Source organism: Dendropsophus ebraccatus, chromosome 2 (genome assembly GCF_027789765.1).
Source record: "Dendropsophus ebraccatus isolate aDenEbr1 chromosome 2, aDenEbr1.pat, whole genome shotgun sequence".
NCBI lineage: Eukaryota > Metazoa > Chordata > Amphibia > Anura > Hylidae > Dendropsophus > Dendropsophus ebraccatus.
Genome location: NC_091455.1, coordinates 215,114,003 through 215,137,451, shown reverse-complemented (window position 1 = coordinate 215,137,451; position 23,449 = coordinate 215,114,003). Strand labels below are relative to the sequence as shown.

Here is a 23,449-nt window from a genome sequence, read left to right as displayed (position 1 = left end):
GAAGGACCCAGCCAAGAGGTGGCTCCTGTCCTGGGACCACCAACACCACCTTATTAAGTGGCCACTTCAGCCAATATCCAACTCAGTTACGAGGCCAAGGCCAGGCCAGGCATCCATCCACAGACAGCTGTTTTGGAGTGTTGCCCTTCATCAGTGTGGAGCAGGAGTCTGGCTAGGTAGGAGCAATGTTTAGTAGAGCCATAAGAGAAACAAATCACTGATCTCAGGGAGACCGTCCAAAGAAGACACGGTCAGCTGCCAGATAAAGTGCCCAATACTGTGAAATCCTAGGTGCATTGCTTTTGATAGCAGTCCCTACTCATTTCTGCACTTTATGTGGTACCATAAGCATAGGACACAACAGAAAGTATGTACAGGAGCAGGAACACCTGTCAAAGTGAGGATTCCCTGCTCCTGTATAATCACTGTGCGGTGAGGCAGACACTGTACACCTCACCATTCAGTTTACATTCTCTGTAGCCGGTGTAGCACCGCTTACCTATGGACAGCCAGGCCCAACAAATGTTTACTGAGCGGTATACAGGTATATATGTTTCCGGTGTGCCTACTCCAGTAATTTGCCTGAACAATCCCCAAAAATGTGCATTGCTATCGAATTAAATAAGAAGGGGTAGTTCACAAAAAAAAAATTCTTTTAAATCAGCTTTCACAAAATCTCCAGTCTTCCAGTACTTATCAGCTGCTGTATGTCCTGCAGGAAGTGGTGTATTCTCTCCAGTCTGACACAGTGCTCTCTGCTGCCACCTCTGTCCATGTCAGGAACTGTCCAGAGCAGCAGCAAATCCCCATAGAAAACCTCTCCTGCTCTGGACAGTTCCTGACATGGACAGAGGTGGCAGCAGAGAGCGCTGTGTCTGACTGGAGAGAATACATCACTTCCTGCAGGACATACAGCAGCTGATAAGTACTGGAAGACTTTAGATTTTTTTTTTATAAAAGTAAATTACAGATCTCGGGCATTTTCTGGTTGATTTTGGTGAACTACCCCTTTAGTATGAGACTTCTTCTATTACCCGGTATGGTGATGGTGGATTAACCTGCAGTCGGTGACCAGGGCCGTGCAGACACACAGCCCTGATATTGACTGAACTCTCTGCGGATTGCCGTCTCCAGCTTTCAGGTCCGCTCGTATTATGATACCATGGAACTCCATTGTCAAACATGAATGGTCTTTAGTAAATTCAGTTACTTTAGACTCAGATGTCAATAGCGATATGGCCGCCAGTGCAGGGGACATTGATTTCTGCTTATTCACAATCTGAGCGCTGATGAAGGACTCTCTGGCCAAGAACAGATCTGTGCTCATTGCATACAGGCAGGACTGTGACCATGGAGAGTTCTGGAAGGTTCTATATATATACAGTGGTGCCTTGGATTACGAGCATAATCCGTTCCGGGACCGTGCTTGTAATCAAAATCCACTCTTAAACCAAAGCACATTTTCCCATAAAAAATCATGGAAATGCAAACAATTGGTTCCACACCCCAAAATAAAAATGTATTATTCTGAATATCATGTAAAACAAATGAAACAAACATTCAGAAACAGCAGAATTTGTGATATTATAAGTTACTGTACAGTAATGGAGAGGATGGGAAACACAAGGGCTGCAGGGAGCATGACAGAATGAGCAGGACAGCTGTGGGCACATACATGCAGCACTCTCTGTCCGGGGACAAGCCGTATAGCCTCCATGCACAGGAGATCTCCCAAGTGTATGAATTCTTCAAGGGGTGTTTTTTTTGCAAAACTTAGTTTTTCTATCATGAATAATCTATTTAAATCTGACCGGATCACATATCCTGCAAGCTGTAGTCTATGTGCTATATCCTTCCAGAGATGGGTAACCACAAAGGCCCTGGATAGGCTGTAGTCAGCATGGACAGCATAGATACGTCGGTGCAGGATTATAGGAGGTGCAGTACTGCCTCCGGCCACAAGAGGGACTGGCAGGGTGGGAAGGTAATGGCAGCGCAGCATATAACTGTGAGTGTTCATCACTAAAGGGCCAGATGCCAGTCTGGGTCTGCGGGCCCCCTTAGTGCATGGGCCCTGTAGCAGTGGTGTGGTCTGCCTTCATGGTAGCTGTGTCAGACATGGTGATTATAGGTGAAACTTCACACCTCTTATATAGTGGACCCCAGACCTTTTTATTTCTCCCGATATGAAGGAGACTTCTGCTTAGTTTAATATTTAAGGCGTTTTATGCTTTTTCAATATTTCTATCATCCAGTCAGTCAGAACTAATAGAGATGAAAATCCAATCTCCCGCTATCACTATCGGTAACGCCGCTCTGGCGTTTTATTAGTATTCAACGTGAAAAATAACAAAGGATGTAAAAAGGCTGAAACAGCAGATGCGGAGGCTTCAGTAACTCAGACCCGGAAATTACCATCGCTCCGGTAGATCCCCTGGGGGACGGCAGGAAGGAGACCATATACTTATATACGGGTCCTCTCCTGTATCCCAGATGGGCAGAATAGGAGGCTGAGTGATCTGCATAGCGAGGGACATGTTCTCCCCTATTCTGGTGACTGACAATACGGCCGTAATATCCGGATACATCTGTGCACTTTTCTGACATTTATTTAGTAAAAGTTGTATTATTCTTAATGTCGCCGATAGGTGGCGCTGTAGCTGTGCACATTGTGCTACACACATCTAATATGCCCCCATTGGTTTCCAACAACCAGTGAGTCAGCTATGAAGAGTCATCAAAAATAACTTCTGCTATATCATCAGGCATCATCCTCAGATCAGACAGAAGTTATTGATCAGAGCAGATCCCGCTGTGATCAGGAGATATAGCCGGGGAGAGAGCGCGGCAGCAGCGTCATCCACTTCCCGGCTGGCCACTAATTCCCGGGGAGTGGATCACATTCCTGCCGCGCTTTCTCCCCGTCTACAGTATATATCCTTTTGTGCTAAAATAAAAAAAATATGTAATAAATGGCGAAAGCCTCATCTGCCGTCCCCTGTGTGTAATGTGGAGCAGCGACGTGCCCTCCAGGGACCTTTAAGTAGATAAAGCTGGCAGCACGGGGGCTCAGTATCCAACACTGTAACCTCAAAGAACTGGCGTCCTGGGTTCAAATCCTACCAAGAACATCTGCTACTCCGGTTTCCTCCCACACTCAAATAGGCAGACTTTGATTGTGAGCCCTAATGGGGAGAAGGACCACTTGGCGGCAAATAAATATAGAATTATTATTATTATTGATGCTTTATTTTCACTAATCCTGTAATAATAAAGGTCCCCGGTCCGCAGCACATGTATGGTTCCTCCCTCTGGATCTGGCATTGAAAGCTCTCGCCCACAGTCGCCCACATTCGCATTGCATGAACAGCAGTTAAGGGCACCTCCACGTATAGCCCGCCATATTGTTTGAAATGTTTTAAAAAAAATTCACCTTCATCCGCTTTAAGCAAATAACTGATGAAAAACGTGGTCGACCATGGTTTGGTGTACACTTTAAAAAAAAAAAGGAAAAAGGATACGTTTTGACCATTTTTTCTTTTAATTGGAAGTCAAAGGAAAAAAGGATCAGAATGGATGCACACAAATGCGTTTTTTTAACCCTTTTTTTTGCGTAAAATGGATGAAAAAAAACTGTGAACCGGGCCTAAGAAGATTTAGCGGCTTCTTCATGGGATTTCTTTGGTTTTGCAGTTTGGGCCCCGGCACCAGCGTGGCTCGTGGACAAGATTGGTGCATTTTTTTTTTGGAAGTTTTTTGTTTTGTTTTTTAAACTCTTGGACAGCCCTGTTTTAGATTACTATTTTACATTCATATTCACACAAAGTGATTTAACATTTTTAAGAACCCGTTCTCCTAGTAAACATAAAGCCGGCTTACAAAAAAAAACAATGACACCCCCCCCCCCTTTTATCCCACGATTTGTCCATAGCAAATAAGTCTTTGAGAAATCGTGAAGCGTTCTCGCTTTGATGCGTTCGTCGTCCGTCCCCAAGGCTTTCTTCATTTGGCAGCAGGTGTCTTCAGAGCCATTTTTCAAGAGGTTCCCATCTTTTGCCGGCCTCAGAAGACATGAAGTGCACTTTCCATCATGATGTCTGCATTACAGCCTGCAGAGTGTATTTTTAGTTTTCATCACTTAGTCATTTTTCTCTACCTTTTTGTCATCACCGCCGGCATTTTTTCTTCTTGTTGATCCTGTGCACAGTGCGTTGCAAGTGTAAGCAAAGACCATAGCAAGGAAAACACTCCCCCGCCCAGGCAATAAGATAAGAGGGGGGCATCTGTAGAACTCCCTGTTTTATGTAGATTTAATGCTGTTTAGGATTACCAAACACACACACACTTTCTTGTAATAACAGCGCCACCCTTGCCCTCTGGTTGTGTGGGGTATTAAAGTTGAACTTCATTCAATTAAAAGCAAATGAGCTAAAAAGCTCACATCCACCCGGATGAAAAGAGTGGGGCTGGTTTTTTTTTGGAAAAAAAGCAGCCATGTTTTTCTAATCCTGGATAACCCCTTTAAGCAGGGAGGGTTCTGCTTTAAAAGGAATAAGTACAAGTAGTGAGATTTATTACTTTTTTTGATATCTGTAGAGTATATGCGGCACCATGATCAGTTCTGTTATAACTATGATTAGTTAAATTTTTCAGCATTATTCTTCGGTAGCACATTCCTTAAGCCATGTTTTTCCATAGGTTTTCTCCACAGGGGTATCTTCCTGTCCTGGACAGATTTCCCTTTATGACAGGGTTTTGCCTGGACATTGAGTGTATAAATAAATATAAACCTATTTTTATCAGGGAAAATATGACATTTGTTCTGCTATTTTATAAACCTTCATCATATAATAGACTATATAACCACAGCACATGGATCCATTTATGCCCCTTGCATCTGCTATTGGATGGATATCGAGGAGTCAGGTAGAAGTTACAGCAGATTTATCAGTGAAGGATGTTGACCTTTACGTAGGTGAATGCGCTGAGCTTTGTTGGCCAGCCAGAGGAACGTGGTAACAGTCATGTCATCTCGGGTCAGGCATGGTGGGTGAAGGGTTCAGCGCTTGGCTATTTTTGTCATTGTCTTAGACATTGAGTTGAGCAGCAATGCACATGATAAATCATTGCTCCATCAGTCTCTGACTAGTCATGGTCTTATGGATAGGGAAAACAATGCTCCCTGGTTTCTATACCTGTGATTGTTAGTGGTTCAGGACCTTGGAACATGCACTTTTTAAGCTTATATTAAAGGGGTGATCCAGGATTGGAAAAAGCACAGTTACTTTCTTACAAAAGCAGCGCCACCCCTGTCCCCAGGTTGTGTGTGGTGTTGTAATTGGTGACAACCCCCCCCCCCCCCTTCTCTCTGCTCCATTAGAGTAGCAATCCCACTGATAATCTGTCTTGAGGATAAGCCATTAGTGCGGGGTCTTTTCCAGAAGACCTCCCTTTTCTGCCTGTAGACTGATGTACATTAAACAGGGAAGAGGGGTATGCAGCTGCAGCTTCTTATCCTGTGACTTTATGCTGTGATAGGGGAGGAGGAGCAGGTCCGAAAGACAATTTTAACATAACACTAGCATTTCAGTGATTTCATAAAGTTGTGGAAATTTGACCAATTTAAATTTAACTTTTTTTTTTTTTTTTTTAAATCTCACTTTTCTCAATGTTTCTCCTTTAACCCCTTAAGGACCGGGCCAATTTCCATTTTTACGCTTTCATTTTTTCCTCCTTGTGCTTACAAGGACATAGCGCTTCCATTTTTTCACCTAGAGACCCACACGAGCCCTTATTTTTTGCGCCACTATTTGTATTTTTGCATAAATTATGCTGCGAAAACAGAAAAAAAAATTAAGGTGTGGTGAAACATGTTCCTCAAGTTAATACGATTACAACTATATGTAACTTGTGTAACTTTTATTTTATTTGATGGCTTTTAAAAAATTAAAACTTTTTTTTTAAACAGGTAAGTACAGAGTCTTTATTATATCCCCCCCCCCCCCCCCCCGCCTGCAGCCAATTTATCTTTTTGGCTGGAGTTCCCCTTTAAGGTAAGTTCGTACCGCTCGTGTTTATTTCTGAACTGTTCTCAGTGATCAGACGACATCTTTGTAACCTAAGCTTTGTCTTGTTATTCCGCTACCTTTCTCCCTATAAAGGACTGCGCCATTCTCATTTAATGAAGAGATAATAATCCCCTCTAATTACTCTTCCTGGTCCCCCGCCGCCGCCGGTCCTGGACCAGGATCCCCAGATGAACGCTCGGCCCAGAGTTGTAGAAGGTTACTGCCTGGGAGGGATGGCGGTGCACACCGCGACCCTGAATACAGAATGAAAGGCAGCGGGTTGTGGCCATTAGTATTCCTGGCCTATCAATTCTTAATGAAAGAGATTTTCTTCATTATGTTCCGTGGACGGAATGTAAAAATCTGCCTCAACTGGATTAACATATCAGCTGGAAACCAAGTTTGGCTGCAGATTTCACAATCCAGATTTATGCAGTGAAAATGAAAATGTGCGTCACCGGCCGGGATTGTACGCCTCTCACCACCTAAATTATGTTGAGCGCCAAAAATGTACCACTCGTGCGGTATGGTCCCCCATGGCGCTAATAGCAGTGAGTTATATTGTAATCATGTACTCTAATCACAGAATCTAATAGGGTTGTTATTACTCTCTTGATTTTCTGTGAAACAGCGCCCCTCTCTCCTGTTGGCAGTGCCTGGTATTGCAGTCTGGGGAATGGAACTGAGCTGCTAGAACAGACCAGACCGGTTTATGGACAAAAGTGGTGCTGGACTATGATAACACCTTATAATCCTAATAGAGTTGTCCTAGTAGATGCACACTACCCCTGCTGCTGTGAGTACTGGGGAGATAAGAGGGACTGCTGTGAGTATTGGGGAGATGAGAAGGACTGCTGGGAGTACTGGAGAGATGAGAGGGACTGCTGTGAGTACTGGGGAGATGAGAGGGACTGCTGGGATTACTGGAGAGATGAGAGGGACTGCTGTGAGTACTGGGGAGATGAGAGGGACTGCTGTGAGTACTGGGGAGATGAGAGGGACTGCTGGGATTACTGGGGAGATGAGAAGGACTGCTGTGAGTACTGAGGAGATGAGAGGGACTGCTGGGATTACTGGGGAAACAAGAGGGACTGCTGTGAGTACTGGGGAGATGAGAGGGACTGCTGTGAGTACTGGGGAGATGAGAGGGACTGCTGTGAGTACTGGGGAGATGAGAGGGACTGCTGTGAGTACTGGGGAGTTTAGAGGGACTGCTGTGAGTACTGGGGAGATGAGAGGGACTGCTGTGAGTACTGGAGAGATGAGAGGGACTGCTGGGATTACTGGGGAGATGAGAAGGACTGCTGTGAGTACTGAGGAGATGAGAGGGACTGCTGGGATTACTGGGGAAACAAGAGGGACTGCTGTGAGTACTGGGGAGATGAGAGGGACTGCTGTGAGTACTGGAGAGATGAGAGGGACTGCTGGGAGTACTGGGGAAACAAGAGGGACTGCAATAAGTACTGGGGAGATGAGAGGGACTGCTGTGAGTACTGGAGAGATGAGAGGGACTGCTGGGATTACTGGGGAGATGAGAAGGACTGCTGTGAGTACTGGAGAGATGAGAGGGACTGCTGGGAGTACTGTGGAGATGAGAGGGACCGCTGTGAGTACTGGAGAGATGAGAGGGACTGCAATAAGTACTGGGGAGATGAGATGGACTCTTATGACTACTTGAGAAGTGGAAGGAACTGCTGTGACCAATGTGGAGGTTAAATTGAATGCTGTGACTATTGTGACACAGTGCTGTGTCAGACTGGAGAGAATACACCACTTCCTGCAGGACATACAGCAGCTGATAAGTATTGGAAGACTGGAGATTTTATAAAACATGATTTGGATTTTTTTTTACTGGATTACCATTAGGCTACCTTTCGATTGCTACAGTCTGTTCTCTAGGAATAGAGACGTACTGTGACTTTGCTCCAGCAGCCGCCTTGTACCTGGTTACTGTACAGCCGAGAGCTCCTCGCTATGCTCGCTGTGAATGCTGCCTCCGTATTTCATGTAGACTTTCAGGATACCTATCTTTGTGAACTGGTACATGAAAGCATGTCATACACAGTACAGTGCCGGAGGACCATGGCGGGCGCCCGGATTCTGAGCATGGCTACCATTACAGATTCATTTAGAGGTAGAGGGTCACACAGATGGATTTACTACTTAGGACCAGGGAATAAAGCATGCTGTTGTGTTTTATTATTATTATTATTATTATTATGAGAAGCCATATTACCCTATATGCTTCTCAGTATCTTTACTGCATGGTGATCAATAGTCAACTGACTCAATGACTTCTATGGGAGAGTTTTCTAGGCATGCTGTGTAACGTGTGCAGAGAAGGGAGCAGTGACTATAATGTATAGTGAGTGCTGGAAAAGTCGGCCTATTATCACGCCCCTTGATAAAGCGACCTTCACGCGAAACGTGCGTCGGGGTTATTGATGCCAGACACCACGATGGGTAAGCGTCTTATTTGATCATTCTAGGTATTTGTGGGATTGGTCTGATATTGTGTGTAGCAATCCTGAGAGGCTGTGTGGATACACTGCATGGTCATATGTTTCGACTTAGATGCTTACATGACATAGTGGTATATAATAATGTTTTGTAAGACCGAGGTGTCTTGGCTGTCATTTATTACTGGATTCCCTTTGCACTAAAAAAGATTTTTTATGTGATTTTTAATCATGCTAATAAAAATTGTTACATTTAAAATGCTTTGTGTGGTGTAATTATTTGGCTTACTATTAGGCCTAGGTGTCGGAAAAAAAACCCAAAACTGCAAGATATCAGGTGCTTTATTACAGATTGTAAAATAAAAAAATAAAACAAAATTGTTAAACATAAAGGTAATTTTCTGATTATTCACTCCAGCCACAGGGATGAGTGAGGTCGGGGTAACGCCATTGGCGGACGCCTTTGGACCAAATGCAGCCAGTCCCCATAATAATAATATTTATTTGTATAGCCCCAACAGATTGCACAGCTTAGCCGTCTTCACCGTTCCTGGGTGACACACTGACTCGGCGCCGTTTTCTTGCACCAGTCTTTGCAGGTTCTCATGTTATGTGCATTTCCTCCCACTTCTGTGGTTTCATCCCAAATCTGTTATCAACTTTCTATGGTCTTTGCCCCTAGTGTGTTTATTGAAGTTGGAAGGGTGTATTAACTTTCTTAGATCAAGCAAAAGATTTTTTTTTTTTTTAATTTAAATAAAATATTTTTGTTGATTGTTTATATATTGTCTTGGAACATCGGATTGAGTAACCTTTGACCCCTGAACCGTTTATCAGCCATTAATCCAAAGTAAACTACCCAATAGTATGTGTAGTAAGGCTTATCATCCCTTAATGGTCCCGTCTGCTCTTCTCTTGCTCTTGACTAGAGATGAGCGAACCTCAAGCACGCTCTGGTTCCTCCGAACCCGAATGCTTGGCATCTGATTATTGGTGGCTGAAGAATTTGGATGCAGCCCTTGGGAGTCCAGAAAAAACGTAAATACAGCCTATGGCTATAGGGCTGCACCCCACTTCTTCAGCCACCATCAACTGTACAGGGTTCTAGTTTGCGGTTCCACTTATCTGTACTATTGACTTTTATGTGGAGGTGGACTGATTCCAAGAGACTTCACAAATCATGGCACGTATCACATATCAGTAGTCTCTAAATTACTTGCTTCTGGGGAAAATATGGAGTTTAACGAGATTGTGCCGCTGCATAAAAGTGAGTTTAGCATAAAGCGAGTCCTCTCGTTGACCAGCGTTGATCTCTGGATCCATAATCGAGTCAATCAGATTATTACGGCCACAAATGGAGAAAGTTTGTGTTCCTACTCGGCTCTGTTCTGTTCTCATAAATTCTTGAGCAAAGTTTCTGTTTTCATGCTCCCTCTGACCTTGTGTTCTTCCTTGTACAAAAATAATTGTGGTAGTCATGGGTTGTAGAGATGAATCACTCAAAAATATTACATAAAATGCAGAGTTCTCATTTACGTGTCAGAAGGAGACGGCATAGTTCAAGAACCGGGCAGGCTGGATGTTGTGTGAAGACGTTTAAAGCGACTTGGCCTCATGAGGTGCCATAAAAATTGAAAGATTTCTATAACATTCGCTCAAAATAATTTGACCAAATTGCAATTAGCGGGAGGTGCCTAATCCAGCTGAGGCCCGGCAAGGTCACATGCGGACAGCCATGATTGAATGGAATTAGAACTGACGAGGGAAATATTCCCAAAGAGTTTCCTTGCTATGTGTTGGTGGAAGCCGAGACTATTTACTGTCAAAATGTGGCTGAAACAAACTTGGATGAGCATGAGCCTCTTAAAGGGTTTTTCCCATCTTATTAAAGGATTATGTGCTGGAGAAACAAGTCCCGTCCATGGAGGCCGCACCGACCACTGCACAGGATCTGCTGCTGACATCTTTGATAAATATCACAGGACTCCTTTAGAAGTCTATGGAATCCAGACCTCGATGGAGGAACCTGCTCCATATTTTGTCTGGTTGTTGTATTGCTTACGTTGTAGACACATCCATTCTCCGATAGACATGGAACGCAGATCTGAAACGGGTTATCTGAGACGAGAAAATCGGGTCTGCTTTTTATCTGGAATCCCTCCACTCATGTCTTGTCCTACCTTCAGTCACCAAACTGAAAATTTTGGCCCAATTCTTCTACTCCTCAGTTGACATTGATTTTCATTTTTTTTTTTCCACTTTTTTTTTTTTTTTTCCACTTTAGTTCAGTTTTCACAATAAAATAATTTTAGTCACATTGATCTGTCACACTTATTAAACTCAAGAATTTTTCTGGCATGGAAATCTCTACCAAACCTAGAACCAATATATCGGTCGGTCAGGGCAGGGCAGAATGGGCCTGTATATGGTGTCACAGTCGCTCCATTCCCTTGATGCTCGCCTGGCAGCTCTAGGGATGAATTACTCCCTCATTTTGCTCTTTTCCTCCCCTCTGTGTTGAACTTGATCCTTATCGCCTCGTCTCGCTGTGATTCACAGTAGAGCGCTTGCTTTTGGTAATTCCGATTTTATGGCCGTCCGGCACTGTAGTCAGTCATCGAAAACCTACAACAAAGTCATAAACCGAGATGGATGGAAGTGGTTCTCATGTTGTTAAAGGTTTAAAGGAGACAATAAACTTGAGAATGAGGAATAAAAACACAGGTACGGGAAATCGCACCTCCATAAAATGTAGCCTGTTGTTGACATGTCGGTTTTACTACTGCGTACAATACATATCAATGGACCATCCAAGAAATAAGACGGAAAGGAAACCTTTCGGAAGAGCTCCAGTTTTCTATCACTTTTTTCCTATAGCCCTTCCTTCGGGACCAGTATACACCGGTATACAGGATTCTCTGTAGGGCATCCAACTTAGACAGGGATCCATCCATGGTTCTAAGAGAGCGTTTTATTAACCCATTAAGGATCGTGTGCTGTACATGTAGGACAGGAGCTCCTAGGCTTTAATCAGGCCACCACTGTAATCGATGAGGAACCATATTGGGAACCATCCAGGTGTCTCACCGGCTTTAACCTTAAATAAAATACAGAAGAATTTATAGCAGATATTGTCATTGAGCGCTTGGTTATTAAGTAGTCAGTGGCTATGCTGCCGTCTCTACTGTGATAACCAGGTGCCACCTGCAATAGCAGAGCTGCTGAGTCTGAGCATTACTTATTGATGTCAGTGGATGTCCCAGTTACTGTGCGAAACTACAAAGTGCTAAATAGACGTGAATGAGGAGATAATGGATTAAAAAAAAACTGCACAAAATTCTCAATTGGAGTAAGAGAACGCCCCTTGATTTGGAGAAGTTTGATTTTGCTAACCCTGTATATGAATATATAGGTAGACATTTATTTAGTACGCTGGTCTGAAAGCTCCGACCCCAATTACTTTGCTGGGTTTACTAAGAGGTGCTCGCCCTTAATAAAACCGGCGGAACCTGCGCCTGTCATGGGCTTGCACAGAAATTAGAACCATAGAAGATTGTCGGCAAAGGACGCCCCCTGGTCCATCTAGTCTGCCCTATTAGTATTATCCTTCATATTTTCTTAGGATTGTTTATCCCAGGCAGGTGTACATTCAGCTATTGTAGATTAAAGCGACTCTGCACCCACAATCTGCACCCCCCCCCCCCCTCCCAAACCGCTTTTAATTCAAGTTCTGTCCTGGGGTCCATTCGGCGGGTGATGCAGTTATTGTCCTAAAAAAGTTTTAAACTTGCAGCCCTGTGTCAAATTGGCGTGGCCTAGAGTGTCTGTGCGCTAGACCTGCACCGCCTCTCCGTCCCTATTCCCCAACCTCTTAACTATTAGCAACGCCCCTGGGCAGGATTTCTCCTATTCATCACTTGCCTGAACACTGCACATGGGCGTTAGCGATCCAGCACATGTGCAGTGTTCAGACAAGTGATAATTAGGAGAAATCCTGCCCAGGGGCGTTCCTAATGATGATGAGGGCGGGAAGGAGGGGCAGTGCAGGCCTAGGCCCCAGACACTCTAGGCCACGCCCATTTGACACAGTGCTGCAAGTTTAAAAGCTGTTCTATAAGTGCATCTCTTGCTGAAAGGACAGATCTTTGATTTAAAGCAGCTATCCAACTGTACAAGCGGCCTGGGGGGGGGGGGGGGTGGCAGATTGTGGGTACAGAAACTCTGTAACCTACCACATCTGCTGGAAGTTTACATATTTAAAGGTTTTGGTCATGTCCCTCTGATCCGAACGGGCGTAAACAATACAAAGCCCCCCCCCCCCATGCCCGTCCATGAAGTGAGTAGGGCTGACGCACAATGATAAATGTTTCCCATACTGTACATCTACTATATCCTATAGCCGCTGTGCAGCACACATAGAATCCTCATAGTGACCTCCTTCTTAGTAGTATTTCTTCACTGTCCTCATTGCAGCTGTTTTACCTTAGCATTTTTTTACTATATATTTTTTTTCTCTTTGTGCTCTTTTTATAAACTAGACACCTAATACTCATTGATTTAAAGAAACACAATTATCACTTGTAGAAGACACCGCAGCTAATAAGCTTCAGCGATAAGTTGTGACTATATGTGTGAATTGCAAAATATAGTCAGGTTTCTTTAAAGACTGAAATTGACACAGCCGAGTACAATGGTGAAACAAAAAACATGAATGTTTGTATTTCATCCCAGATAACACCTCTTATTATAGCCAGCGGGGGAATCTATGAAATGGTCATCCCTCCGCCGGCCCTTGTCTATGGAATGGTCATCCCTCTGCCAGCCCTTGTCTATGGAATGGCCATCCCTCCACCGGCCCTTGTCTATGGAATAGTCATCCCTCCACCGGCCCTTGTCTATAGAATGGTCAACCCTCCAACGGCCCTTGTCTATACAATGGTTATCCCTCCACCGGCCCTTGTCTATGGAATAGTCATCCCTCATTCTTCTTCTTCGGGTCTAGAACACATTCCGAGTCACAAACACTTTTTTCTGGTTGTTACTTATGACTTTGACGTAACTGTTTTAGGCCGTCAGAACCTTTAAGGAATCAATGATAAACGTCATTATCTCTGAGTTATTGTTATTAGCTCTTTGTAGAAGAGAGGCAGGAGTCACCTGGCAGGACCTGGAGCTGATGAAGTCATCCTACCGGGAGCTGTCATGAAATAATCAAAGCTTCAGAAGCCGCCATCCATTGTGTTTATCACCGTAGCTGTGACTGCCTTGTTCTATTAGGTTCTGAATACCAGTGGAAAGGTTAAGGTTATTAAGCTCTTGTTCTTAATTGTCATTGTGCCCCATCAAAAAGTTTAACTTTGGAAAACTCTTTGAAACTCTTTTATTTTCTTAGCAATAACAAAACCTTGGACTATGTCACCTGCTTGCCGCATCTCGTGTTCCTCTTTGTCTCCCGCCACAACCATCCTTCCTGCCCCTAATCCGAGTATTGATCAGCGTTGTGACTACAATAAGGAACCACTTAATACTGCACCCATTACCTTAATGAGGAACAGTCCCCAGGCTGCCATGTTAGAACCTGTATATTCCTGTATATTCCACCTCCAACAGGTTCCCCAGGTTCCAGGTTTGTTTGCTAAACTTGCAATTTAACTCAAACTATTTATCAGCTTCAATGCTGCCTGTCCTGACTTATATTCGCGTACCTGTCCTGACCTATATTTATGCACTGTACCTGTCCTGACCTATATTCGTGTACTGTACCTGTCCTGAGCTATATTCATGTACCTGTCCTGACCTATATTCATGTACCTGTCCTGACCTATATTCATGTACCTGTCCTGACCTATATTCATGTACCTGTCCTGACCTATATTCATGTACCTGTCCTGAGCTATATTCATGTACCTTTCCTGACCTATATTCATGTACCTGTCCTGAGCTATACTCATGTACCTGTCCTGACCTATATTCATGTACCTTTCCTGACCTTAGGTTGAATGAATACACATTTGCCTATTGCTTTGTTCCTTGCGCATTACTGCAGATTACTATGTAGCTCATGACCCCATGAGGGTCACTTTAACATGAATGCCAAAGTCCAAGAAAAAAGGAGATATTGTCCCCGCGCAGACCATATATAATATAACTAGTTTATTGGTATAGATAAATCCATGGGTAACGCGTTTCGAGAGTGCATAGCTCCCTTTATCAAACCACCAGGATAATGAAGATCATACACAAACATGAGGTCCATATATACCCCAACACATATACACAACACCTGCCCACAATTGTGTCAAAACAGAAACAGAAATCCACATCAAAATCAAAATTTAAATCAAAAACACATCCTAACATAACATATAATACAGCTATAACATCTAGTGTCTAGCATAACTCGAAATCCATATGGTCGAGTTATGCTAGACACTAGATGTTATAGCTGTATTATATGTTATGTTAGGATGTGTTTTTGATTTAAATTTTGATTTTGATGTGGATTTCTGTTTCTGTTTTGACACAATTGTGGGCAGGTGTTGTGTATATGTGTTGGGGTATATATGGACCTCATGTTTGTGTATGATCTTCATTATCCTGGTGGTTTGATAAAGGGAGCTATGCACTCTCGAAACGCGTTACCCATGGATTTATCTATACCAATAAACTAGTTATATTATATATGGTCTGCGCGGGGACAATATCTCCTTTTTTCTTGGACTTTGGCATTTATTACGCACACCTTGTGTTTGCGGTTGAGAGTTCCCTGCAGCGACCCTCTGTCTGTTTCCATTGATGCACTTCATAGTGGTTGTGGCTCATCACAACCACACCAGGTGAGCGTAAACCTATACGTTCCTATCTATATCAGTCTTCCCTTTGAACGTACAGTGTTATGCGATGTGGCGCTCTGCCCTGTGTTTTTTGTTTCCTATCTACTTTAACATGAAGACACCAAATCCCTTAGGGTCCTTTTAGACAGGCCGATCTGCTAGAACCTACTTACTGAGCCTATTGAATGGCTCGATGATCATTTATCAAGGGTTGCACGGACATTATTAGTGATGTCTGTGCAGCCCTTGGCCTAAACAGTTATATATTACCTCTCCGCACTCCCGGTCTTCTCCTGCTCTCTTCCCGGCGCTGCGGCTGTAGCTTCACAGCAGTCTCTGGGCTGACAGGTTGGTCAACCTGTCACTGGCTAGGACTGCTGCAACCAGTGATTGGCTAAGCAGCCTGTCAGCTTAGAGACCACTCTGAAGCTACAGCCGCGGCACCCGGAAGAGAGCTGGAGATTATGCATTGATTAAGATAGGACGAGTGATTATTGAGAGTGATTTATTATTTATAGTAGTTATTCATCAGTATAAACCTTATAATGAAAGTGATATGCGGAGTTATATACTCATAGACTGCTGGGACTTCCCGCTGAGAGAGGGGGGAGAGAGACCTTCCCGTTTCACAGTCTAGACTATAAAAGACTGACTGTTTAGCAGGGAAGTATGTTGGATTGATGTAGATTTCTTCCTTAATAACAGTATAACAATAACAATGCAGCGTAACAATACAATATAGAATGTTTCTGCATTATGCATCTCTTAATGGCTGTTAACACGAAAGACATCTCGGGTTTTCGATGGAGTGACCCTTTCGGTAAGGTAAGACAACAGTGTCTTGTCTCTTATCATAGGAAACATGGCTTCTAAATCTCCCGTCTTCGTAAATATTGTTTTTTTTAGTCACAAGAACATTCGGTGAATACAGAAATGGGACTTTGCTGGCGTCCAGACAATGACATCTGCTTTTCCATGTGTTTAATGTCATTGACAAATTGGTAAAGCTGTTGCACAGTAGAATCGGTCTCCCATGAGGGGAAAACTGCTGCCGAAATCACCTGTCACCTTGTTGTGTTGCCTACGCCAGTGGTAACAGTCAAATATTTGATGCCTCTCGAGGACGGAAAAATAATAGACTGGAAAACAAAAGTACGTAGCTCCAAAATGAAGGTAGATGATTCTTTTCTGGCTCATTGGTTATGGCTACTCCCTATGTAATTGTCTTTCCTTTAATTGTCTTCTGGAGCGAAACCCTCCCATTGGACCGGCCTGTGATTGCCGGCAAGATGTTGCGATGCGTTGCAATAAAGCGAGACAAAGACTGCACAGAGACGGCAAACAGAAGAAGAGTTTTCACTTGTGGTTTAGATCAGATGATGAGCATTAAGTATTGCTGAGATCCATTTAGCAATGTGAGAGGAAAACGTTACATTGTAGCCGTGGTGAGCAATTAATTATGGATCAAACAATAGGGGGAAAACAGGTGTAAGGATCCTGTTGGACGGGCTGATGGCGGCCCCATCAATTATGTAAATGAGCGCCGATTTGCTAGATTGGTCCTTGTTTACTTACCCTATTACACAGCTCGACTATCGTTTAGCAAGAGCTGTGTGTATATACTGTATATCGTTAACGATGTCCGTGCAGCCCTTTCCCTACGGTTCATACATTACCTCTCCACACTAATGGTCCTCTCCTGCCCTCTGCTTGCTTCCCGGCACCACGTGCGACAGCTTCTCTCAGCTGACAGGCCGCTTAGCCAATCATTGACTGTGGTAGTCCCGGCTGTAGGGGGAAGAAATGCTCAGTGTCCAGATTGCTTCGAGTGATTCCTCTAAGTACTAAAGGTGGCCATACACATACATTTGGTGTTGGCCAACTGCTGCCTCTTCTGATCCCCCCAATACACTTGCATTCTTGGCCTGGCAGAGCATGCCATGTGTTCTCAGTGGAAGAAATAAGTAAGCCGCTGCCAGAAACATCTGATGGCAATTTACCTCCTCAAAAACAGGAGGGGCAGTTGAATTCCAACTTGGCAGATTCTTCTGTCCCCTGACATCCGCTGTCGGGGTAGAATTGAGCCGGTGCCATTCACATTGGATGGTCGGCTGGTACCTCCGAAATGGTCAGCTTTGGCGGACACTTATCTGAGGTGCGTGGCCAGCTTTGGTCTGCACTAGTTCAGATTGCTATGGTAGAGACCACCACACCCAAAATACACACTGTACGTGATGCGGACTGAACCAGCAGGGATTGCATAGAAATGTTAGCTCACCAGCCAGCGGACTTCTACATACAGCTATATGGAAATCCGGTCTATAAAAAGATCAGTATCTTTTTATTTATCTGTAGAACATCGAGGTCAACCAGCTGTTTAAGACTATGGGAGAAGTAAATGGTTTGTGCAAGGTCTATATATAGAGGATTATATATATTACTACAACAGACACCTGCTGCTATAGTCTGAGCACTAAGAGGAATACAGGGTCCAAGGAAGCCGATATCGCCTGAGGATGGAAGAATAACAGCGGGGAGCTACTTAATGCGTCCATAGCTGGAAGGAGGAAGACCAGAACCTTGTGGAGTCCGATCAAAGTACAAAGCGTCCGGATACACATAGAAAGCAATGATTGATGTATTCTAGGCACCAGTGTCATTCACGTGGGGAGAGAATCATGTAAAGCTTCTAGTAACTAACCTCAAAAATGGTCCTCGAAATAAGGTTGCTTCATATGTCTTAAGTGTGAGGGGGCACCCCTCTGCCCTGCCTTGCCGCCCCTCCCCACCCACCCTTGTGAGCAGGGGTTAAGGCTGGCGTACACCAGGGAGAAGGCAAGAATCTGTTCGGCCTGTCCTCCGCCTCCTGCGGTCATGCCAACTGATGCATATTCCAGTATGCCAGAAGACTTGACATGCTTATACATTCTTGAATAGGCATAAGTACTGGAGACGACAGGTAGGCCAAGCACTGTGTGGATGGTCAAGGAAGGCCCCCAGTTAATTTATATTTTTTTTATTTCTGAAAAACAGCAGGAAGGATTACAGGAGGGGCTCTGGATAGAGGAAGTAGGGGGCTACCAGAAACTGCTGATAGTTTGCCTTTAATTCTCTGCTGTGCACCAATTTAGATTTTTTTATTGGCTTTTTTGTGTGTGTGTTTGTGTGAGTGGGGGGACATCTAGTCCACCCTCAGGATTATGTTTTCTAGAAGCGGTCAGGTAGTGATTGTAGACAATGTCTTAAGTTTTTCCCCCAAAATATCTTTTTTTTTTCTTCTTAAAGGAGAAGCCCGGCCAAACCCATTTTTTTAGCAAATGCTGGGGAGGATAATAAAATAACATGCTCCCGCTCCAGCCCTGGTGGCCGCATACCGCTGCTTTGGTCCCCAGCTGCTTCCTGGTTTGAGCGGGGACCTGGGTCTTGATGTGTGAGGTCCACTCAGGTCCACCCCTCGGCTTCTGACTGGCTGAAGTTAGCTCACAGGTCATGACCTGGGTTCTCACTTAGACCAGGAAGCAGCCAAGGACTCGTGGCCCCGAGTGGCGGTACGCAGCCACGAGCGGGGGAGGTAAGAGTATGTGGAAGCTGGACTTCTCCTTTTATGTTTTTTTCAGGATTACAAAACATGGCAGTGTTCTTCTCCAAACAGCGCCACACACATCATCAGGTTGTGTCTGATATGACAGCCCTTTTAATTAATTGAAGCTGAACAGGTGTGGCGCTCTTTCTGCCATGTTTTACTCATTTTGAACAATGCTTGTTAACTCCTCTTTGTATTCTGTCTCTGTGCTTTGCCCATCTTGTGTATATATTAAATTAGGCAGAAAATACATTTACATGGAGTAATCGTTCCTGAATCATTAGACTTCTGGTGGCCGACGGCCATTGACAGTAGACTTAGTGATCTGAGCTTGGATTCTCCCTTCTGTGGGTGAGTGAAGGTCTTTAGCGGAGGATTGATTCTGCTTTCTAGTCAGTCTTGTGACAATTGTCTCCAGGGTCCCGTGGAGCGGGGATTTTCATCCAGTTTTCTTTGTAAAGTGGATCAAAGAACCTCAGTGACATATTTAAAGAATTTTCCTTTGAGTCAGCAGCGGAAAAAAAAAAGTTTGAGTACTTTCCCAGAAGCAAAGCGGAGGCTCATTTCATTCTACCGTTCACTCCCTCGGCCCTTTTTTCGCCATCCAAAAGAGTCAAACTCGGCATCTGAATTACAAAGAGTCTCTTTGGTCTTTGCTGCAGACCACTGTGATTCCAAAAACCTACCGGTAGTGTTCTGTGAAGCCGGAGACGCTTCCAGCCTTAATATCCTCGATTAGTGAGGTGGTAAACGCTTCGCATCTATACCTCTCGCGATTTGTACCTCTCGCGAAGATCCAGTAAAAGACGGGATGCTGTGCTAGCAGTGTTCAGAAGGAAATCGTTTCGAGATTTCAGTTGGAGTTTAGGGGATGCTAGAAATATTTTGTATCTGTTGGTGGAGAAGAAGCCCTGTAGGCTGCATCTGGTGGTGGTCACTTGAATGGAACCGAGCTGCATCAAACATGGCCACACATGAGAGTGGTGCTTCTTCTGGAAAAGACTAGACCTTTGTTTTTTTTCTGATTAATGATATTGTCGTCAGTCAGCCTAAATAGTCAGACGGGTGGGAACATCATTTTAGAAAGGGGAATGAATGGCTGGCTCAGGGAGGTGTTAAATCCAGCCGGGGGAAGGGGGTGGGTGAATATAAGGCTCAGCGTGGGTTGAGTATCAGGCTAAGGGGGACTGAATCAGGTGCCGCATAAATTTAAGGCTGTGTGAGTGTTAATCTGGTTCGGGGGTGAAGTTGAAGCTGGGGGTGCATAAGTCAGGTTCGGGGGGGAATATGAAGCTGGGGGTGCATAAGTCAGGTTCGGGGGTGAATATGAAGCTGAGGGGGTATAAATCAGGACCCAACCCCATCATCCTTATATTTACTTACTCTAAACCTAATGCCCCCCCCCCCAGCCTCATATTCACATCCCTATTTAAAATTAAGTTCCCTATTTAAAATTAAGCACCAGTTGACACTATTCCAATGTGCTTGGCCAGCCTAATACCAGATATCTCGTGAAAAATAGAACCATATGTAAATATACAGTCCACAGTAGAAGTGTGTTGTCAGCATTGCCTGATCATTACAGGGGAGTGCGGACAAGGGCTTGGGCAGCCTGTCATTTCCCAACACGAATGGCGCCCCAGTGTCATGTCTCTCTGCAGCTGTCACTTAAAAAAAAATTAGAAGATAATTAAAAACTTTGTTTTAATAACATTATATTAGAAAGCAATTTAACTTTATTCAAGCGATTTTTTTTAAAAAAATATATGAAGATATTACTCCCTGGAGTACCCCTTTATGAGCTTATGGGACTTGACGATGAGAAGAGCGTCATTGCCCCCTATTTCAGCATTGGCTTTGGTTACCATTTCACAAAGTTCTCCATGCTACTTCCTAACAAAGGTCTATAGCATATCAGAAGAATAAAAGCGGAGGGTCCCTTTAAGACTGTGTTTGCCATCGCCCTCCAGGCACGTTATGGCTCGTGTCTTAGTAACATCACAATATGAATCCATAAGTTGAGTTTTGGTTCCTCCTCCTTCCTCCTTTCCCCGCTGCGTTCTCATAATGAGTCCATTGTAAAATATAGGTCAGATTATTAAAAATTCACCAGGAACTCGACTTCCGGATGGAGCTGACAAACAAAAATAAAACCTAATCTTCGCAACGTTCCGCAGGGGTCAATCATAACCGACAGCGGACAGTCGGCAAATTCCCTGATGGTGGTTACAGTTCATTAGAGTATCTCTAAAGGAGAGGAGCAGGCTCGCCTGCTAAGTGACTGAAAACTCGGCTTCAAAACATTTGTACTCGGGGGCTTTATGAAAAAGCTAAATTCCATTATCAGTTCAGAGCAATTGTTTGCATAAGTAATTATGAGCGGAACAAAAATAAAAACTGCAGAGAAAGATTGCATCCAGCTACGGCCATGCTTTGTTACAGTGTTTATCTGCAATCCTCAGGAAGGATTCAGCAAATCCAGAGCTGATCTAATGAGTGACGTGAGGAAGCCACTCCACTTCAAGGCTCTTCACTTGTGGAAGGAAGAAGAAGCGCTAATGAGTCTTGAGAAGGGGGTCAGCTCCTGCCTAAGCCCACACCGCACTTACGTCTTTGCCCTTCTGCTCTCTCTCTCATGTAATTGCTTCTGTCTCGAGGACACTTGAAAACGCGTCGCACCCAAGCAGCCTGGTAATGGTATTATGGCCTAGGTCAATATATTGGAACCGATCCTTGTGTACCGTTGCAGCAGATTTGATTAAACCTGATGTGTCGGCTTAAAGGGAAACTAGCAGCAAGTTAGAAAACTCTTTCTTTTTTTTGTTCATACTCATTTTCGATAAACTAGGTGGTTTGGTGCACTGGGGGTGGGACTACCCAATACCCATTCATCCTGCCAGCCGCTCCTCATAAATATAGAGACGGGGCTCTGCAGTAATGTTAATTCAGTGCTCGTCCCTGCATTGAATAAATATTTATAAGAAAGGGTGGATCGGTGGGATGGATCTATGGATGGTAGTCCCTCCCCCAGTGCGCCAAACCGCCTGATTTGCATATTGAAAAAAGTTAAGATTTAACAAAAAAAGGCTCTGTTAAGGTAAGAAAGACTTTCATTTTTAGTGTCTATGACCCTATAGGAACATAACAGCAGTTGGTTTGACTTGAATACGATGTCCTATGTAGGTCACCAGTATATGGATATAGTTCTGTACTCATAGTAGCCAAAATGGCACAAACTTTTTTTTTTAAAGTATAATTTCCACATGAATTTTTTTATCAGTATGTGTGGACAGGGTTTTAGAAATTCCACCCACATCTGGATTTTCACTACAAAATCTTTATTGCAGATCTTCCATGTCTGAACCTGAGCTACTATGTTGTTTTTACATAGGCCTCAATCACGTAGCAGGATATGCTGAACTGATGGATTGTACAGAGCTATAATAGGCTGTCTTTAAAGGTAGAGCTGGGTAAATTCCCAGCTAGAGTGTACAGCAGAAACAGAAGGTACCTTACTGGATGTACACTAGACAGGAAGTGAGGCAATGGAGACAAGAGAGCTGACAGTTTACTTCAGATACAGAAGGAAAGCACAAAAACTGCCAGAAAACTAGTAAAATCACAATATTTATAAAACAGTTGACGACAAATTTCCTTATTAAAAACTTTTTTAAAGGGAAACTAACAGCAGGTTTGAAGACTTTGACCTACTGTTATGGTCCCATCCAGCTGGGGATGAAGAGGAAGGAGATAATATTCTCACGTTTATCCTCTGCATTATTTCCCTGCAATCCTCCTTTTATTAATATGATAATGAGCAGCAGGTTCGACGGATGTACCCTGCAGATATGTCCCTATTGTACAGGAGAGGCAGAGGAGGATGCTATGTCTCAGTGATGTTTCGGTGCAGTTAGGCTGGGTCCACACTATGTTTTTGCAATCTGTTTTTTTTAATGTTTTTTTGCAAAAAACAGATGAGAAAAACTGATGCATTTGTGTGCATCCGTTTTGATCCATTTTTCCATTGACTTACATTATAAAAAAAAGGATCAAAACGCATCAGCTTTTTTTAACGTACACAAAAGCAAGGTCAGCTATGTTTTTGTGTACATTAAAAAAAGGCATGCGTTTTGATATTTTTTTCTTTTTGTGTGTGAACCTAGCCCTAGTCATTTTCTCTGCGCTCCGGTGAGACTGTTAGGAGTGTTGTTTGCCAGCCGGCTCAATGCCATGGGGGCAGGCAGTGCTCCTAACAGTCTCACTGGAGCGTGGCGCAAATGACTGACTGCATCTGAACAGCACCGAAGAGGAAGGTAAGAGACACCCTATAAAAGACATACTATAAGAGAGACACTATAACGGACACACTATAACGGACACGCTATAAGGGACACACTATAATAGACACACTATAAGAAACCCACTATAAGGGACATACTATAGGAGACATACTATAAGAGACATACACTCACCGGCCACTTTATTAGGTACACCTGTCCAACTGCA

General features: G+C 43.8%; 1 protein-coding gene across 4 annotated transcripts in view; it reads left to right on the top strand.

The window, feature by feature from the left end:
- The window catches only part of LOC138784040 (uncharacterized), a 242,957-nt gene that overhangs the window by 107,909 nt on the left and 111,599 nt on the right, over nucleotides 1-23,449 (top strand). The gene's annotated exons all lie outside the window — the stretch shown is intronic.